Source organism: Phyllobates terribilis, unplaced genomic scaffold (assembly GCF_046119375.1).
Source record: "Phyllobates terribilis strain yellow unplaced genomic scaffold, ASM4611937v1 Scaffold_2__4_contigs__length_985480577, whole genome shotgun sequence".
NCBI lineage: Eukaryota > Metazoa > Chordata > Amphibia > Anura > Dendrobatidae > Phyllobates > Phyllobates terribilis.
Window position 1 is genome coordinate 944,469,451 of NW_027362762.1, and position 18,922 is coordinate 944,488,372.

Consider the following 18,922-nt stretch of genomic DNA (forward strand, 5'->3'; position numbering starts at 1 on the left):
CCATCAGGCTGCAAATTAAAAATAATTTTTATCTGCATCTACCTCTGAAAATATATTTGGCCTTCTAGCTGTGTGTGGGACTTGTTCTATTAGTCCATCTATACTGACCTCCATCAGGTTGCAAACTGAATATAATTTTTTTCTGCATCTAGCTCTGAAAAAATATTTGGCCTTCTAGCAGTGTGTGGGACTTTCTCTATTAGTCCATCTATACTGACCTCCATCAGGTTGCAAATTAAAAATAATTTTTATCTGCATCTAGCTCTGAAAAAATATTTGGCCTTCTAGCAGTGTGTGGGACTTTCTCTATTAGTCCATCTATACTGACCTCCATCAGGTTGCAAATTCAAAATATTTTTTTGTCTGCATCTAGCTCTGAAAAAATATTTGGCCTTCTAGCAGTGTGTGGGACTTTCTCTATTAGTCCATCTATACTGACCTCCATCAGGCTGCAAATTAAAAATAATTTTTATCTGCATCTACCTCTGAAAAAATATTTGGCCTTCTAGCTGTGTGTGGGACTTGTTCTATTAGTCCATCTATACTGACCTCCATCAGGTTGCAAACTGAATATAATTTTTTTCTGCATCTAGCTCTGAAAAAATATTTGGCCTTCTAGCAGTGTGTGGGACTTTCTCTATTAGTCCATCTATACTGACCTCCATCAGGTTGCAAATTAAAAATAATGTTTTGTCTGCATCTAGCTCTGAAAAAATATTTGGGCTTCTAGCAGTGTGTGGGACTTTCTCTATTAGTCCATCTATACTGACCTCCATCAGGTTGCAAATTCAAAATATTTTTTTGTCTGCATCTAGCTCTGAAAAAATATTTGGCCTTCTAGCAGTGTGTGGGACTTTCTCTATTAGTCCATCTATACTGACCTCCATCAGGCTGCAAATTAAAAATAATTTTTATCTGCATCTACCTCTGAAAAAATATTTGGCCTTCTAGCTGTGTGTGGGACTTGTTCTATTAGTCCATCTATACTGACCTCCATCAGGTTGCAAACTGAATATAATTTTTTTCTGCATCTAGCTCTGAAAAAATATTTGGCCTTCTAGCAGTGTGTGGGACTTTCTCTATTAGTCCATCTATACTGACCTCCATCAGGTTGCAAATTCAAAATATTTTTTTGTCTGCATCTAGCTCTGAAAAAATATTTGGCCTTCTAGCAGTGTGTGGGACTTTCTCTATTAGTCCATCTATACTGACCTCCATCAGGCTGCAAATTAAAAATAATTTTTATCTGCATCTACCTCTGAAAAAATATTTGGCCTTCTAGCTGTGTGTGGGACTTGTTCTATTAGTCCATCTATACTGACCTCCATCAGGTTGCAAACTGAATATAATTTTTTTCTGCATCTAGCTCTGAAAAAATATTTGGCCTTCTAGCAGTGTGTGGGACTTTCTCTATTAGTCCATCTATACTGACCTCCATCAGGTTGCAAATTCAAAATATTTTTTTGTCTGCATCTAGCTCTGAAAAAATATTTGGCCTTCTAGCAGTGTGTGGGACTTTCTCTATTAGTCCATCTATACTGACCTCCATCAGGCTGCAAATTAAAAATAATTTTTATCTGCATCTACCTCTGAAAAAATATTTGGCCTTCTAGCTGTGTGTGGGACTTGTTCTATTAGTCCATCTATACTGACCTCCATCAGGTTGCAAACTGAATATAATTTTTTTCTGCATCTAGCTCTGAAAAAATATTTGGCCTTCTAGCAGTGTGTGGGACTTTCTCTATTAGTCCATCTATACTGACCTCCATCGGGTTGCAAATTAAAAATAATTTGTATCTGCATCTAGCTCTGAAAAAATACTTGGCCTTCTAGCAGTGTGTGGGACTTTCTCTATTAGTCCATCTATACTGACCTCCATCAGGTTGCAAACTGAATATATTTTTTTTCTGCATCTACCTCTGAAAAAATATTTGGGCTTCTAGCTGTGTGTGGGACTTGTTCTATTAGTCCATCTATACTGACCTCCATCAGGTTGCAAATTGAATATAATTTTTTTCTGCATCTAACCCAGCCAATAGTTTTGGCCTAATACCACAGTTTGGCCACTCAGCTCTGCTCGGTTCCCATCCATTGTTTTTTTGTGCAAACAACTCCAGAGTTGTGAATTAGTTAACCACCAAAACGAGTGGAAAAAGGCCTGCTGCTGGTGGAAAGGGGAATAGGCGTGTTGGGAAGGGGAAAAAAGGTTGTGTCCGTGGGGTAGGTGTTAAAGCAACAGTAACATCTGCAGAAGAAAGACCATCTTCCAGCCAAACTAAAATGTCTACTTCTTTTAGCGGACAATGTGATAAGATCCCTTTCTTATGGCCACGCCAATCGCTACAAATTCCAGATGAGGCACAAAAACAGCAGGTGCTTCAACGGATATCAAGTGCTCCTTTAAGTGGGCTCTCCTCCACATCAACTTCAACATCACAAATACTCCAGTCCTCAAAGGTGTCACCCCAATCGCACTTGCTTCCTCACAGCTCCCAAATCTCCAGCTGCCCGTCTGAGTATGAGGTAGAACAGATGGTTGAGTCTGCAGAGCTGTTTACTCATACTATAGCCTGGGAATCAGAGGTTGACTCCAGCGCTACTGTGAATCCAGACGAGGAAATGATCTGCACTGATGCCCAGAATCTTTATGAGTCGGATCCAGGACCAGACGCAGAAGGTTCTGACCATAATGTAGACCCTCATTCCCAAACTGTAACTCCTGTTGGTGGAGACAATGAGGAAGACGATGATGAGACTCAAATACCTGATTGGAGCGACAACTTTAGTTTTTTGTCAGGGCAGGAACAGGTTGGCTCTGAGGACGACGGGTGTGATAACGCACAGGGTGATGATGATGAGGTTGGAGATCCCACTTACTGTCAACCCACAGTCAGCCAAGAGATGAGGTCAGCAGAGGAGGTGGAGGAAGATGCTAGTGACGACGAGGTCAGGTTGCGCCTTCCTGGACAGAGACGTAGTACTGGAAGCACGTCAACAACTGCATCTTCAAACACAACTCTGCCTCTCACCACAAGTCGTGGTGGCTCTTCAGGTCGCATGGGTGCTAAGCCTTGCATAGCCTGGGCATTTTTTCAGATCTATAAAGATGACCCAACTCGTGTTATCTGTAACATTTGTCAGCAAAAGCTAAGTAGAGGCCAAAAAATACATAGTTTGAGTACTTCATGCATGAACCGGCACATGGACATGAAGCATAAGTTGCAGTGGGAAGCTCAGTGTGCTACAATGCGGCCTAGCCGGCCGGGCCAACCACCGTCTGCCATATCTTGTGCATCCGCGGCCTCTTCATCCTCTGTGACTGGGGGGACAGCAGTCACACCTGTTTTGGGGCGCAGACCTGCCACCTCTTTACCCGCAACAGCCAGCGTGATTGGCAGGTCATCATTTTCTTTGGAGGTGGGAACACCAGCTGGTGTTGAGCGCTGTCCGACATCGATAGCACCACCTTTGGATCAAGGCAACCTAACATGTCCGCCTGCATCTTCCTCACAGACCGGCAGTTTGCCGGGGACACCCTTATCAACCCCGTCTAAGCACAATAGCCAGCCCTCGGTCCCTCAGATGTGGACAAGTAAAAGACCATTTCCTCCTAGCCATGAGAAAGCTAAGAGGTTGAATTTCACCATCTGCAAGCTCTTGGCTACAGAAATGCTGCCTTTCCGCCTGGTGGACACAGAGGATTTTCGAGACCTTATGTCCGTCGCAGTGCCCCAGTACCAGATGCCCAGTCGGCACTACTTCTCAAAGAAAGGTGTGCCTGCGCTCTACCAGCATGTCGCACACAACATCACCGCTTCTTTGAGAAACTCTGTGTGTGACAGGGTGCATTTCACCACAGACACTTGGACGAGTAGGCATGGACAGGGGCGTTACATGTCGCTGACTGGGCACTGGGTAACTATGGTGACAGCAGGACAAGGGGCTGCTGTCCAAGTCTTGCCGTCCCCACGAGTTGTGCGTCAATCCTCTTTATGTCAAAGTTCCTCCACTGCTTCTGCCTCCTCAACCTCCTCTCGGTCTTCCACCTTCACCCAAAGCCTGTCTGGTCATGCCATAAGCTTTCTATCTGCGCAGAAGGGATCCTGCACACCTCCTTACTATGCTGGCAGTAGGGCTCAACGTCATCAGGCGGTTTTTACTTTGAAATGTCTGGGAAATGTGAGTCACACAGCTGAGGAGTTGTGGTCAGCTCTGGAGAACCAATTTCATGAATGGTTGTCTCCACTGGACCTGAAACCAGGGAAGGCCGTGTGCGACAATGCTGCAAACCTGGGTGCGGCCCTTCGCCGGGGCAATGTCACACACGTGCCTTGTATGGCTCACGTGTTGAACCTGGTTGTCCAGCAATTTTTAGCCCACTATCCCAGACTAGATGGCCTTCTGCAGAGGGCACGGTCGCTGTGTGCTCACTTCCGCCGTTCGCATCCCGCAGCTCAGCGACTTACATCTCTACAGAAGTCGTTGGGCCTGCCACTTCACCGGCTAAAATGCGATGTGCCTACCCGGTGGAATTCAACTCTGCACATGTTGCAGCGACTGTGGCAGCACCGACAAGCCCTGGTGCAATACGTTCTGACGTATAGTCTGGGCCAACGAGATCCAGAGGTGGGGCAAATCACGCTGGAGGAGTGGTCTCAGATCAGGGACCTATGCACCCTTCTGCACAGTTTTGAAATGGCGACGAAGATGTTTAGTGCTGACGATGCCATTATCAGCATGACTATTCCGGTGATTTACATGCTGGAGCACATGTTAAACAGAATTCGAAGTCAGGTGGTGGCACAAGAGGAGGTGGAGGAAGTAGAGGAGGAGGAGTTGTATGCGGAAGGGCTAACATCTGCAAGGTCCAGACGGTCGGCAGCACCAAGGCGGCAGGCATGTGAGGGTGGGGGAGATGGTTTTACCAGGGCGCATGGTAGCAGCCAAACTAGTGAGGAAGGTGCAGGAGCCCAGGAAGAAGTGGAGGACGAACTGATGGAAGACTCATCAGATGAGGGAGACCTTGATCACATTTCTGTTGTGCGAGGTTGGGGGGAGAGGATAGAGGAAGGAAGCATGATTGTTACCTCGCCACCAACACAACAGGGACTTGGTGCTCCTGGATGCGCAACACACATGAGTGCCTTCTTGCTGCACTACCTGAAACATGACCCTCGAATTGTGAGAATTAGAAATAATCCTGACTACTGGGTTGCCACACTGTTAGATCCCCGGTACAAAAGTAAATTTGCAGAAATTATTCCTGCCATAGAAAGGGATGCACGCATGCAGGAGTATCAGCAGAGACTGTTGCAGAATCTTACATGTGCTTTTCCACAAAACACCAGTGGTGCACGTAGTGAATCTCACAGTTCCAACTTGCCAACCGTGGGACCGTCAAGTGTTAAGCACTCAAACCGTAACAGAACCACAGTATCTGCTGGTAACATCAATTTTGCGGAATCATTTCACCACTTTTTTAGCCCATCCTTTGCAAGGCCACAGGAGACAAGAAGTCTGACACATAGTCAACGCCTAGAGACGATGGTACAGGAGTATCTCCAAGTAAACATAGAAGCCACGACTGTGTCACTGGACCCTTGCTCTTTTTGTGCTTCCAATCTGGATAAATGGCTGGAGCTAGCCACTTACGCCTTGGAGATCTTGTCATGCCCCGCAGCCAGCGTTCTGTCTGAACGTGTGTTCAGCGCTGCTGGTGGTGTGCTGACAGATAAGCGCACGCGGCTCTCCACTGATGATGTAGACAGACTCACGTTCATAAAGATGAACAAATCATGGATCCGAAACGACTTTTCTACCCCTGTGTCATCCTGGGGAGAGTAAAAGCTTGATGATTGGTTAAAATCACCCTACCAACCGTTTTAAGCTTTCAAATTACTAATCATGTTTATCTGTATCTTGACTGGAAAATAATTTGGGCTTTGTAGCAGTGTGCAGCACTGATCCTATTAGGCCATCTATACTAAAGCTTCACCAGATTTAAAATTAATAATAATTTTTAGCTGCATCTAGCCCGGAAAATAATTTTGGGGCTCCGAGATGCGCAAGACACATAAGTGCCTTCTTGCTGCACTACCTGCAACATGACCCTCATATTGTCAGAATTCGAAGTAATCATGACTACTGGGTTGCCACACTCTTAGATCCCCCAAACTTTTCGATCAACCTTTTCATTTTAATAAAGACCAAAAAAATGGTCATTTTTGAAATTATAAGCATTAGCAGGTTATTAGAAACTGAAATCAAACAGTTTTCAACTCAAAACTTTATTCTAGGTGATGTTACATTTTCACATAGGACCCCTTGTTCGAAAGGAGCTTCTGAACCCTCTCGTCCATTGAATTTGTCAGGTTTTGGATGGTTTCTGCTTCAATTGTTTTGCATGAGGACAGAATACCCTCCCAGAGCTGTTTCTTAGATGTGAACTGCCTCCCGCCACCATAGACACTCCTTTTGATGATGCTCCAGAGGTTCTGAATGGGGTAGAGGTCAGGGGAGCATGGGGGTCGCACCATAAGTTTGTCCCCTTTTATGCCCATATCAGCCAGAGATGCAGATGTTTTATGTGCAGCATGAGATGGTGCATTATCATGCAAAAAAATGATCTTGCTGTGAAATACACGGTTCTTCTTCTTGAACCATGGCAGGAAGTGCTGTTTGAGAAAATCCACATACATTATGGAGTTCATCTTTAGCGCCTTCAGGGATCCTAAAGGGGCCGACAATCTCTCTCCCCATGATTCCAGCCCAAAACATTACTCCACCTCCTCCTTGTTGGCGCTGTAGCCGTGTTTGCGTGGGGTGTCCATCAACCAGCCATCCTCCACTCCATCCATCTGGACCATCGAGCGCTGCACGGCACTCATCCGTGAACAAAACAGTTTTGAAATCAGTCTTCATGTAATGTTTGGCCCACTGGAGCCGTTTCTGCTTGTGTGAAGTGGATAGAAGAGGTCGACAGGATGGCGTATGCACAGCTGCAAACCTCTGAAGGACCCTGCATCTTGTTGTTCGGGGGACGTTGGAGACACCAGCAGCTTCAAAAACTTGTCTGCTGCTATGACAAGGCTTTTTTGCCGCTGCTCTTTTAACCTGACGTAATTGCCTGTAGGAAAGAGTCCTCAATTTGCCCTTATCAGCACGCACACGTGTGTACTGTGAATCAGCTACATACTTCTTGATTGCCAAGACACTTCATCCTGATCATCGCACAATGTTGATTGTAGTCATGCCTTGACCTAAACACTCCACAATTTGTTGCTTCTCAGCAGCCGACACATCCTTTTTCTTTCCCATTTTGGCAGAAAATGTAGGCTGCTTAATAATGTGAGAGAGCCTTCTTAAGTAGTCTTGCCTTTCATTGGACACACCTGCCAAACTAATTAGCACAGGTGTCTGCAATTGCTTACAGTGATATAAAGAGCCCTGACACACATCACCATCAATGAGTTTAACTGACAAACAAACAAATTCTTCCCTTATCACTCCTAAACACTTTTTGCATAATAATTTGGAACACAGTGTACATGTGCTTTTCCAGAAAACACCAGTGGTTCACGTAGTGAATCTTACAGTTCTAACTTGCCAACCGTGGTCTGTATGGAGTTGTTCAATAAAGGGCCCAAAATTAAGATAACATAGATGGGAGAGGTCTCTATGAATAGGAATTCCTAAGTATTTGATACCCTGTGAGGGCCAGGCAAAGGAAAAGTTGGACTGGATGGAATCCTATATGGATTTGGGGAGGGAGACATCGAGGGCCTCAGACTTCGCTGCATTGATTTTAAAATTTGACCATGTAACAAAGTGATCTATTTCAGCCATAACAGCATGGATGGATATATGTGATTGAGTGATATATACTAGGACATCATCAGCAAATAGAGAGCACTTGTACTCGGTGCCTCCCACCTCAATCCACCTAATATTGGGGTTATGGCGAATTGATGAGAGCAGGTGCTCCGTCACTAGGATGTATAAGAGAGGGGACAGAGGACATCCCTGCCTTGTCCCATTGGTGATTGTGAAAGGTGATGAAAATGTTCTGATGCACCCCCTGGGCCTTGGGACACCCGGAGCCGGACCCTTTTTGGTGGATGCTGGTGGTTGTAGTCTTCGTGGCGGCGACCCGGTTCCGTGGCTCAGGGTGGTCAAACCAGTGGCGGAACTATTTATGTGGTTTTGATGTTTAAATGTCCGACTACGCCACCCGTGGATTGCGGTCAGAGTGAACCGCCGCTACAGGGCAGACCGCTGAGGCTGGTGTTGTGGGTGCAGCAGAGGAGTATAGCCTCAGGGCAGTGTATGCGAAGGATGGGGGTGATGGTGCAGGGCAGCAGCAGTAACGACACGGAGTCAGTGATGCAGTCGAGGGCCTTTACTCACAGTTCTTATTATCCAGACCACGTCTGCAGGTAACGGCTGCCCACGTCGTACTGTGCTCACCAGGTGAGGGGCTCAGACAACTCCCAGATAACTTTGGAACGCTTCACAGGACCCCCTTTGTGTGTCCTTTGTCTGGCCTTTCTTACCAACCCTTCTGTCCGGCTGCCTCGGGCCTCCTCTTGGTAAACTTGGCGCCAGTTTCCCTGACTCTATGTGGTGCCTTCCTAGCGGGTGTAGCGAGGGGCTGCGCCACATAAAATGTCACAGCCTCCGGTTTCTAGCTGAGGGTCGTTTCCTGCCTCCACTAGTTTCGGGGACCGGTCTCCCCCTTTGGCCTGACCCCTCCACGCAGGTGGATTCGGGCGTGCGGTGGCGACTCGCCCGTCCGCACCCCTGGGATCCCTTCATTCCTCATTCCTGGAGCCTTCTCCGCTCCTCTTCCTTCCTTCTCCCTCTTCCAGGCCTGGGCCTCTGTTACTAGGCCCGCCTCCGGAGCAGAGCTCATGCAGAGCCCCTGCTCCCTGCCACTTCTGCTCAGACTTCTCTGCACTGAACTAAGATGGTGCCCACCTTTTATACTCCCTTCTCAATGCACCCAGGAACTGCTTCCTCCCTGCTCCTGCACTACAGGGTTCCCCTTCCTCAGTGTTCCCTCCCCCCACTCCAGCCAGGGACAGGGACTGTCGTGCCCATCTCAGAGGCATATTGGTCGCCCTGCCCCACGGCAATGTGGTGTAATGCATGCAGGTGTCGGGTCCTGATCCACACTCCATCCTTACCTGAGAGTGAGATATCACACCTCTGGGTGAGGTGCAATACCTCTGTAGCAACCGAGCCCTCAGGGTGCTACAGTTCCATTTATCTTCAGCCTAGGTGACGTATTGTGATACAGGGCCGTGATTTTGGCTATAAAAGGGTCCCCTAGATCCCTACCCCAAGCTTTTTAATAGAATCATATATGGCGTGCCAGGAGACTCTATGGAATGCTTTCTCAGCATCCAACGAGAGTATCTAATTACAAATTTTTAACTGCATCTAGCCCAGGAAATATTTTGTGCCTAGTAGCAGTGTCTGCTAGTCAGCGGATTATCCCGGCTGTTAAGCAAGCTACACCACCTGTAGTTTGGACACTTAATTTTTTCAAAGGAAATGCTTCGGGACCACGGGATACTCAGTGAAGAGCATCAGGAGGCACCCCAAGGCATAGGGGCTGGGACTGGCAGTAGGATGCCTTGCGGTGGACAGCCGAGCTCGATCCTTATAAAAGCTTTTTAACTGCAGCAGCTTTAGTGGACGCTACTGGAGCTGGAATTACGCGGGTGCTGGCATGAGACTTGCCCTCCAATAGATCCTTGTAAATGGATTTAAAGTGTATTCATTCAAATTAGAGAGACAATTTAAATTAAAAAGCTTAGAGCTGCCTCCACCACAGGGGGGCTCGCTCGACCCACCAGCGGACAGGCACCAGTATTGGGAGAGGGGGGCTGGCCGTCAGGGTTCACCGCGGCTCTGGCACAAACCAGGCGACACGAAGGTGGCACGGGCAGGAGCGGACTGAACGTGTCGGCTTCTCACTTTTTGGATTTTAGAAGGGCATGACATGCCTATATCTGTGTCTCCCCCTCCTTTTACTCCTCCACCTCTTTTCTTTTCGCATGACTATATGTACTTGTCACTTTTCCATGTGTTAGTTATGTCTTCTGAGCAGTTTGTCAGCTTTTGGACACCTTTGAAGGTGTTTTCTATGTGTTTCTATGTGTTTTTGTTTGCCTGCCATTGGTTTTAACGGTGTTCGAAGGTGTTCGACGAACAGTTCGACGAACAGTTCGGCGAACACACGGGTGTTCGACGAACCGAACCGAACTCGAACACTACGGGGGTGGCTCAACACTAGTTATGAGGAGATGGGACAAAAATTCATTAATAGAGGATATCCACTTTTCATCTCTTTTCCGCCACTAGACCCGAGACAACGTACACTGATAACAAATCGGATGATCTTTGTTAATACTTATCACCCATATCAGACATTGATTCAAGACATCCTTAGGGATCACTGGTCTGTACTGAGTAGGTCTTACCCTGAAATAATTGATTTTTAGCAGCCTGTCCTGATATGTAACAAAAGATCACCAAATTTGAGAGACAGGTTGGTGAAAGCCGACATTGGTAACTTCCATACGAAAATACGTCAGACGACTCTGATGACACCTCGCATGGGCAATTTCCCATGTTTGGGGTGCCGCCAGTGTTCCAACATGACAAAGGGCAGTTTCTTTACTCATCCATCATGAGGCAGGAGATTCCCCATTAAGGGGTATTTTACATGCGAGTCCTCTTTTGTAGTGTATCTGATCAAGTGTCCGTGCGGTCTTGGATATGTTGGGGAGACCACCCAGCATATCCGAGACCGCATTAGTAAACATAAATCCACTATCTGATGTAAATACAATCTGTTACCCATCCCTAATCATTTTTCCACACAACATCATTCAGTTGCACAGCTTCGTTTCCAAGTCATTGATCATGTCCCACCCAGTAGGAGGGGGGATAATAGGATACAGAGACTCAAGGATAGAGAAGCTTTCTGGATTTTCACCTTGAAAACATTAGAACCTCATGGTCTCAATAGGGAGTATGAGATCCATGTCTGAGCTCCCCCCCCCTTTTTTTCATATTGACCGTGAGAGAGTTCTTTATATTGTCTGTCACTAGTTTCCAAATTTCCCTATATTTATCCCGTAACACTGTTTTTTTGACATTGTACTCATGGTATTACTCTTTTCTTTCAGACCCTTCATGTATAGACAGGATGTTTTCCTTCTATGCCATCAATTAATGAGACACTATATATCCTTTTAAACTGGGATTGTATCAGATATCTATACATTTCTGGATTTATCTCATCATATTGTCCATTTGTTTTAAGATCACATAGTACATGTCATGCCTGCTCTGTCTCCCCCTTTATTTCCCTTCCCTTTTTGTTTTTTTCCCTCTTTGCTCCTCTCCTTTGTTGTTACCTCCCTCCATATAGACATTAACATACATACATTGCGCGCCCGTGTTAGTCAGAACGTGGTGTACTATGTACTATCTTCAGTTTCGCAGCGGAACGCACAGCTTGCGTTCCATTGCTAGATTTGGTCCGGAAATACGCATCCCGCGCATGCGCGATGATGCGTTCCACGAAACCGGAAGTTGCGTTCCACCAAATCGGATGTTGCGTTCCAAAACTCTGGAAACAGGAAACACAGCGCAGGAAATAGTGCTATTTAATGCCAGAGAGTCACATACACAGTACACCACAGCTACCCTCACAGGATGGAATTTGAAACACACAGGTATGTTTTACTAATGCAGCATAATCTTTATTTCTTTCAATTATGCATTCTTTGACAGCCTTATTGATAAGGACCCATTTTGATCTTTTAGACTGGCAAGTGCAAGTATCTTGCAGTCCTTGGTGGCAACACCTCTAATACCTACTTTATGTGACACATCTCACACCTCGATCCATTGGTAGGTACATTCTAAATGAACCAGATTCAGTAATACATTCATTAGATTGTTGTTTTATATGGGTATCTTTCTGATTGCCACAAGAAGCAGCATTTACTGCCTGTGTATTCCATACTATTCCTGAAGACTCTCCACCCACATTGGTCAGAAATCTACCATTGTAGGTATTTATATTTCTTCCTTGCTTCTTAGCTTCGGGTCTGTTTGTGGTGACGCGCCCCCTGGGCCTGTGCTGTACTGCTGTGCAGGGGGAATACCCGGAGCCGGATCGCTGGGGGTTGTAGTTCTCCGTGGCGGTGACCCGGTCCGTGCCCAGGGTGGTCAAACCAGTGGCAGTCTAAATGTTGTAATAAATGTCCGACTACGCCACCCGTGGATTGCGGTCAGTGGGGACCGCCGCTGCGCTGCCGACCGCTGAGGCTGATGTTGGTTGCGCAGCCGAGTATGGGATAACTCCCCACGGGAGGAGTATTGCCTCAGGGCAGCTAGTGTGGATAATGATGGGAGTGATGGTGTGAGCGTCCCAGTACTAATGGTGCTGGTGCGGCAAGGAATCACAGAAACGTGTGGTGCAGTTCAGGGTCTTTACTGATGGTACAAGGCAGACCCTCCCGGGAGTACTGGCTAGTATAAGGGGCCTGGTCAGTCTGCGAGCAAGCAGGAGTTCCCCTGGCCAGGTGGAGTTGTAGGCCTCCCCGTTAATCTGCACTCTTCCTGGCTACCTTGCTGTCAGCGGTTACAAGTAGCCCACGTCCCTGAGTATACCGTGTGGTGCTCACCCGTATGACTGGTGACTTGGGGCCTTCTGTTAGCCTCTGCTCCTGGATGGCGGCGCTGGTCCCTTCTTTGTGACTGAGCCTCCGGGCTTCTATGGCCAGAGGACCTGGAATCCCCTGCCGGCTGGTTTCTGCTGCTGGGTGTATATCAGTCCCCACAGCCTCGGACTCCTGTGTCCGGTTTTAGTGTCTTCGTCTAGGGCGAGCTTTGCTCAGCTCCAGCCCCTGGTTTTCAGCTACTGCTCCTACAGAGCTCCTGATCTCACTTTCCCTGTGTCTGGAACTTCACTGTCCACTCTGCCTGTTCTGCAGGCTCCGTCTCTGTCTGCAGCTTCACTCCCTAATCCCGCCCCAGACCCAGTTTATAAGGGCAGATTCCTCCCCTCCCAGGTCTGGGTGGGCCGTGTTGCATGTTTAGGGCCCCTGACCAGAGAAACCTCCCACTTGCTCTCAGACATAATATCTCTATTACTGCGGCAACTAGACCCCTAGGGTGCCGCATTCCCCCCTAGTAAATTTTAGTACTCCGGGACTAAACACATTTTTAAAGAAACATAAATACGAGGTATAACAATAACAAGACAACATATTTACAAGAAGCTTTAGTCTGTAGAGGTCACGGCGTTTCCGTGACCGGGTGTCCATATCACCCAAGGTGAAGTTTATGAAACAAAGGGGGTGTCCATGTCACCCAACAAGTCGAAGTCTTGGCACAGAATAGGGGACCTGTCCAAAGCAAACCCCTTGCGTTGTCCTTGGGCGTGGCTGCAAGGGTAGAGCTAGCTACTTTGGGCCGCAAGTAGGCCACGCCAGACAGGTTTTCTCTTCTGCGACCGTCTTCGCAAGAGGCACCAAGGTGCAACTATCTACAAGAATTGTTCCGGTTATCCAGTGTCTATAACCTGTTAGTCCAAAGAAATCTGCAGGGTAACTGAGAAACATAATTAGTAACAGGCAACAACAAAAAACCATAAACAGTTAACATATAAATTCACAGTGCATTAGTTTAGATTTTCCAGCGAGCGGGCATCTGACCTCTAGTGACTCTAGTGGACCTACGGAGCTCACTAACTGGTTCTGCACTACAGGGTGTAGGAGGTGTTATGGGCAAGCTGGGCAGCTGTCTGCGCACTCTTTGACTCACTAGGGGCACGGCAGGCTCACTAATAGCAGAGGGTTGATCCTCCTGTACTGCTGGCGTGGACACTTCTGCATCTTGGACCGGCTGCTCTTCCAGCTCTACCGGTTCCTCTGTAGGCACTTGTGGGGCTGGCTGGAGAAAGGTGAGGACGGGTACTACGACAGCGCCGTTTACTTGTGTCCAAGACTGGGGGAAGTCTCCGAGTATGGTACTGATCATTTCTTCCCTTTCCTCTGCGGGTTGAGGGTTTTCTTGATCTTCTTCAGGGCTTTGCAGCTGCTCGGGACACTTCTTCAGGTGGTCTCTGGAGACAATGGCTGTGGTTTCTCCTCCATCCTTACTGATTACGCAGATTTTTGGGTTCTCATGGCTTGATGGCAGTACGGTGTACGGGTCCTTCTCGCACTGGTCGTCCAACTTGTGGAGCCGCCTCTTCCTCTTCAAGACCTGCTCTCCAGGTACCAGGGGAACAGCGGGAGCATACTGGTTATAAGCCTTCTCTTGCCTTTCTCTAGCTTGAGACAGACTTCGCTCGACGCTCTCCTGCACTTTCCGATACTGCTGCTGCCGTTCTGTATCCCAGTCTGCCTCTGGCGAGGTGTCCTCAGGCGTCAGGACTCCCATATCCAGGTCGATAGGCAGCTTACCAGGTCTTGCTCTCATTAGGTAAGCCGGGGTACAGTTGGTGGAACCTACAGGGATGTGGTTATACAGGTCCACCAGATCGGGCAGTTTCTCAGGCCACAGACTGCGTTCTTCCAGGGGCAGTGTTTTTAGCAGATCTATCACCACCTGGTTCATCTTCTCGCAGAGTCCATTGGTTTGAGGGTGATAGGGCGTTGTTCTTATCTTCTTGCAGCCATACAGGTTGCAGAACTCCTGGAAGACCTCCGCTTCAAAGGCTGGTCCTTGGTCTGTCAGTGACGCACCCCTGGGCCTGTGTCGCGCAGCGTTGCGCACGCGGGAGCTTACCCGGAGCCGGATCTGTTGAGGGTTGTAGTCTCGTGGCGGTGACCCGGTCCGTGCCCAGGGAGTCAGACTAAGTGGCGCTGTATTAGCGGTAGATGTTGGACGACTACGCCACCCGTTGAATGCAGCGAAGGAGCTGCCGCTGCAGGGCAGACCGCTGAGGCCGGTGGTAGGATTGTGCAGCGTGATAGTATCACCCCCAACGGGAGGGGTATGGCCTCAGGGCAGCCGACGTGGATGATGGGGTAGCAGGAATCACTCAGAGACGATGCGGTGTAATTCAGGGTCTTTACTGGTGATAAAGATAGACCCTCCCGGAGTACTGGCTAGCGATCGGGGCCTGGTCAGTCCTTGAGCAGATGGGATCTCCCCTGGCCAGGCGGAGTTGTAGGCCTCCCAAACTGACTGTACTCTTCTGGCTACCTTGCTAGAGGCGGGTATAAGTAGCCCACGTCCCTGAGTGTACCGTGTGGTGCTCACCCGTATGGCCGGTGACTCGGGGCCTTCTAGTGGCGTCCGCTCCACGACGGCGGTGCTGGTCCCACGCGTGTGACCGTGCCTTCGGGTTCCTTGGCCAGAGGACCTGAAATCCCCTGCCGGGCGGTTTCTGCTGCTGGGTAAAGATTAGTCCCCACAGCCTCGGACTCCGGGTCCGGTGATAGCTTCTCAGTCAGGGCGAGCTCTGCAGCTGCCAGCCCCTGACTCCTTATAGCACTGCTCCCACAGAGCTCCTGATGTTCTTTTCCTATATCTGCTTCTCTTCTCTGTCTCTACTTCTTCTCTACTCACTAACCCTGCCTCAGCCCTAGGTTTATATAGGGGAAGTCCTTCCCCTCCCAGGACTGGGCAGGAGGTGTGGCATGCATAGGATTCCTGACCAAGAGACCTCCCACCTGCTCTCAGACATAACATTGCTGTTACTGTGGAAACCAGACCCCTGGGGTGCCACATTCCCCCCTAGTGAAATTTAGTACTCCGGGACTAAACATATTTTTAAACATAACAAGGTATAAACAATAATAGTACAATAAGAAAAACATATAAAGATGGTCACGGCGTGTCCGCAACCGGGTGCAGTTTTTGAAGAAAAGCAAGGTGTCCATTTCACCAAAACAGGGAGACGTAACCAGGTAGGGGTCTGTCCTGCCCCGAGTCCTTAACAGTCTTTAGTCCATTCCTAGGTTACGCTCCAACCATGTACAAGGATTCCCGGTAAATCCACCAAGGACTCCTATAAATAACTAGAAACACATAATTATACACAAGCAACAAGAAAAACAGGTAACCACAAATAAAACAATTTATACACTTCAAATCCTCCAACGTGCGGGTAACTGGCCTCTAGTGGCCCTAGTGGACCTACAGAGCTGATTGTCTAGCCCTGAACTACAGGGAGTAGGAGCTGTCAAGGGTAAACTGGGCAGCTGTCTACCGGCTCTTTGGCTCACTAGGGGTACGGCAGGCTCACTATAAGCAGAGGGTTGATCCTCCTGTTCTGCTTGTGTGGAGTCTTCTGCCTCCTGGACCGGCTGCTCTTCCAGCTCTACCTGTTGCTCCGCAGGCACTTGGGATGCTGGTTGGAGGAACGTGAGGACAGGTACCACAACTGCACCATTGACTTGAGTCCAGGACCGAGGGAAGTCTCCGAGCACAGTTCTAACCATATCTTCCCTTTCCTCTACGGGTCGATGGTCTTCTTGTTCCTCTTCAGGGTTCCGTAGCTGTTCAGGACACTTCTTCAGGTGATCCCGGGATACAATGGCTATGGTCTCCCCTCCGTCTTTACTGATGGTACAGACTTTCGGGTTCTCGTGGCTTGAGGGCAGTACGGTGTACGGGTCCTTCTCCCACTGGTCGTCCAACTTGTGGAGCCGTCTTTTCCTCTTCAAGACCTGCTCTCCGGGTACCAGGGGAACAGCGGGAGCATACTGGTTGTAAGTTTTCTCTTGTCTTTCCCTAGCCTGACAGAGACTTCGCTCCACGCTCTCCTGTACTTTCCGGTACTGCTGCTGCCTCTCTGTGTCCCAGTCTGCCTCTGGTGAAGTGTCCTCGGGTGTCAGGACTCCCATTTCCAGGTCAACAGGTAACTTACCAGGTCTCGCCCTCATTAGGTAAGCCGGGGTACAGTTGGTGGAACCTACCGGGATGTGGTTGTATAGGTCCACCAGATCGGGCAGCTTCTCAGGCCACAGACTGCGTTCTTCCAGGGGCAACGTTTTCAGGAGATCCATTATCACCTGGTTCATTTTCTCACAAAGTCCATTAGTTTGCGGATGATAGGGTGTCGTCCTTATCTTCCGGCAGCCATACAGATTGCAGAATTCCTGGAAGACCTCCGCTTCAAAGGCAGGTCCCTGGTCCGTCAGCACTTGGTCCGGGTACCCGTGTGGGCGGCAGAAGTGCTGCTGGAAGGCTCTAGCTGCTGTTTGAGCCGTTAAGTCCTTAACGGGGACGACAACCAAGAACCGGGAGTAATGATCCACAATGGTTAACGCGTAGACGTAGCCACTTCTGCTTGGGGTCAGTTTTACATGATCCAAGGCTACCAGTTCCAACGGCTGCCGGGTGACGATGGACTGCAGGGGAGTCTTCTGGCTGGCACGGTCCTTCCTTCTTAGGTTGCACGGGCCACAGTCTCTGCACCACCTCTCGATGGTTCCCCTCATGCCTACCCAGTGGAACCGCCCACGCAGCAGGAACTCCAGCTTCTTCCATCCGAAGTGTCCAGCCCCGTCGTGGTATGCTTCCATCACCATGGCTGCGTCTCTCCGTGGCACCACTACTTGCCAGATTAGTTCATGCGTCCGGGAGTTAACCATTCTGCGGCACAACTTCCCCTTGTAAAGGAACAGTCGACTCTTCTCAGCCCACAGTTGCTTGGCTTCCTCCGGAGCGTCTGGGTCAAGGCGAGCCTCTGGCCGAGTCAGCATCTCCTTCACCAGCCGGACGGCAGGGTCACTGTCTTGCGTTTCCTCCCAGTTGTAGTGAGGCAAGGGGTTAAACGTAGCGGCTTGCTTACTCCTTACCCGATGGGAATACTGGATAGTCCCATGACTGTGGAACGCGGGGAGTTCGACTTCTTCTAGTCCCTCTGGATCTTCTCCTACGTCCGGTAGGTTTGGCATCCTGGACAGGGCGTCCGCGTTGGTATTGGAGCGTCCTGCCCGGTATTTGATTGTGAACTCGTAGTTGGACAGACGGGCCATCCATCTCTGCTCTAGGGCACCGAGTCTTGCCGTGTCCAGGTGTGTCAACGGGTTGTTATCCGTGTAAACGGTGAACCGGGAAGAAGCGAGGTAGTGACGCGCCCCTGGGCCTGTGTCGCGCTGCGTTGCGCACGCGGGAGCTTACCCGGAGCCGGATCTGTTGAGGGTTGTAGTCTCGTGGCGGTGATCCGGTCCGTGCCCAGGGAGTCAGACTAAGTGGCGCTGTTTTAGCGGTAGATGTTGGACGACTACGCCACCCGTTGAGTGCAGCCAGGGAGCTGCTGCTGCAGGTCAGACCGCTGAGGCCGGTGGTAGGATTGTGCAGCGTGATAGTATAACCCCCAACGGGAGGGGTATGGCCTCAGGGCAGCCGACGTGGATGATGGGGGTAGCAGGAACCACTCGGAGACGGTACTGTGTAGTTCAGTGTCTTTACTGGTGACAAAGATAGACCCTCCCGGAGTACTGGCTAGCGATTGGGGCCTGGTCAGTCCTTGAGCAGATGGGATCTCCCCTGGCCAGGCGGAGTTGTAGGCCTCCCAAACTAACGATACTCTTCTGGCTACCTTGCTAGAGGCGGGTATAAGTAGCCCACGTCCCTGAGTGTACCGTGTGGTGCTCACCCGTATGGCCGGTGACTCGTGGCCTTCGGGTTTCTGGGCCAGAGGACCTGCAATCCCCTGCCGGTCGGTTTCTGCTGCTGGATAGGAGTTAGTCCCCACAGCCTCGGACTCCGGGTCCGGTGATAACTTCTCAGTCAGGGCGAGCTCTGCAGCTGCCAGCCCCTGACTCCTTGTAACACTGCTCCCACAGAGCTCCTGTTGTTTCTTCCTATATTTGCTTCTTTTCTCTGCTTCTTCTCTACTTACTCACCCTGCCTCAGCCCTAGGTTTATATAGGGG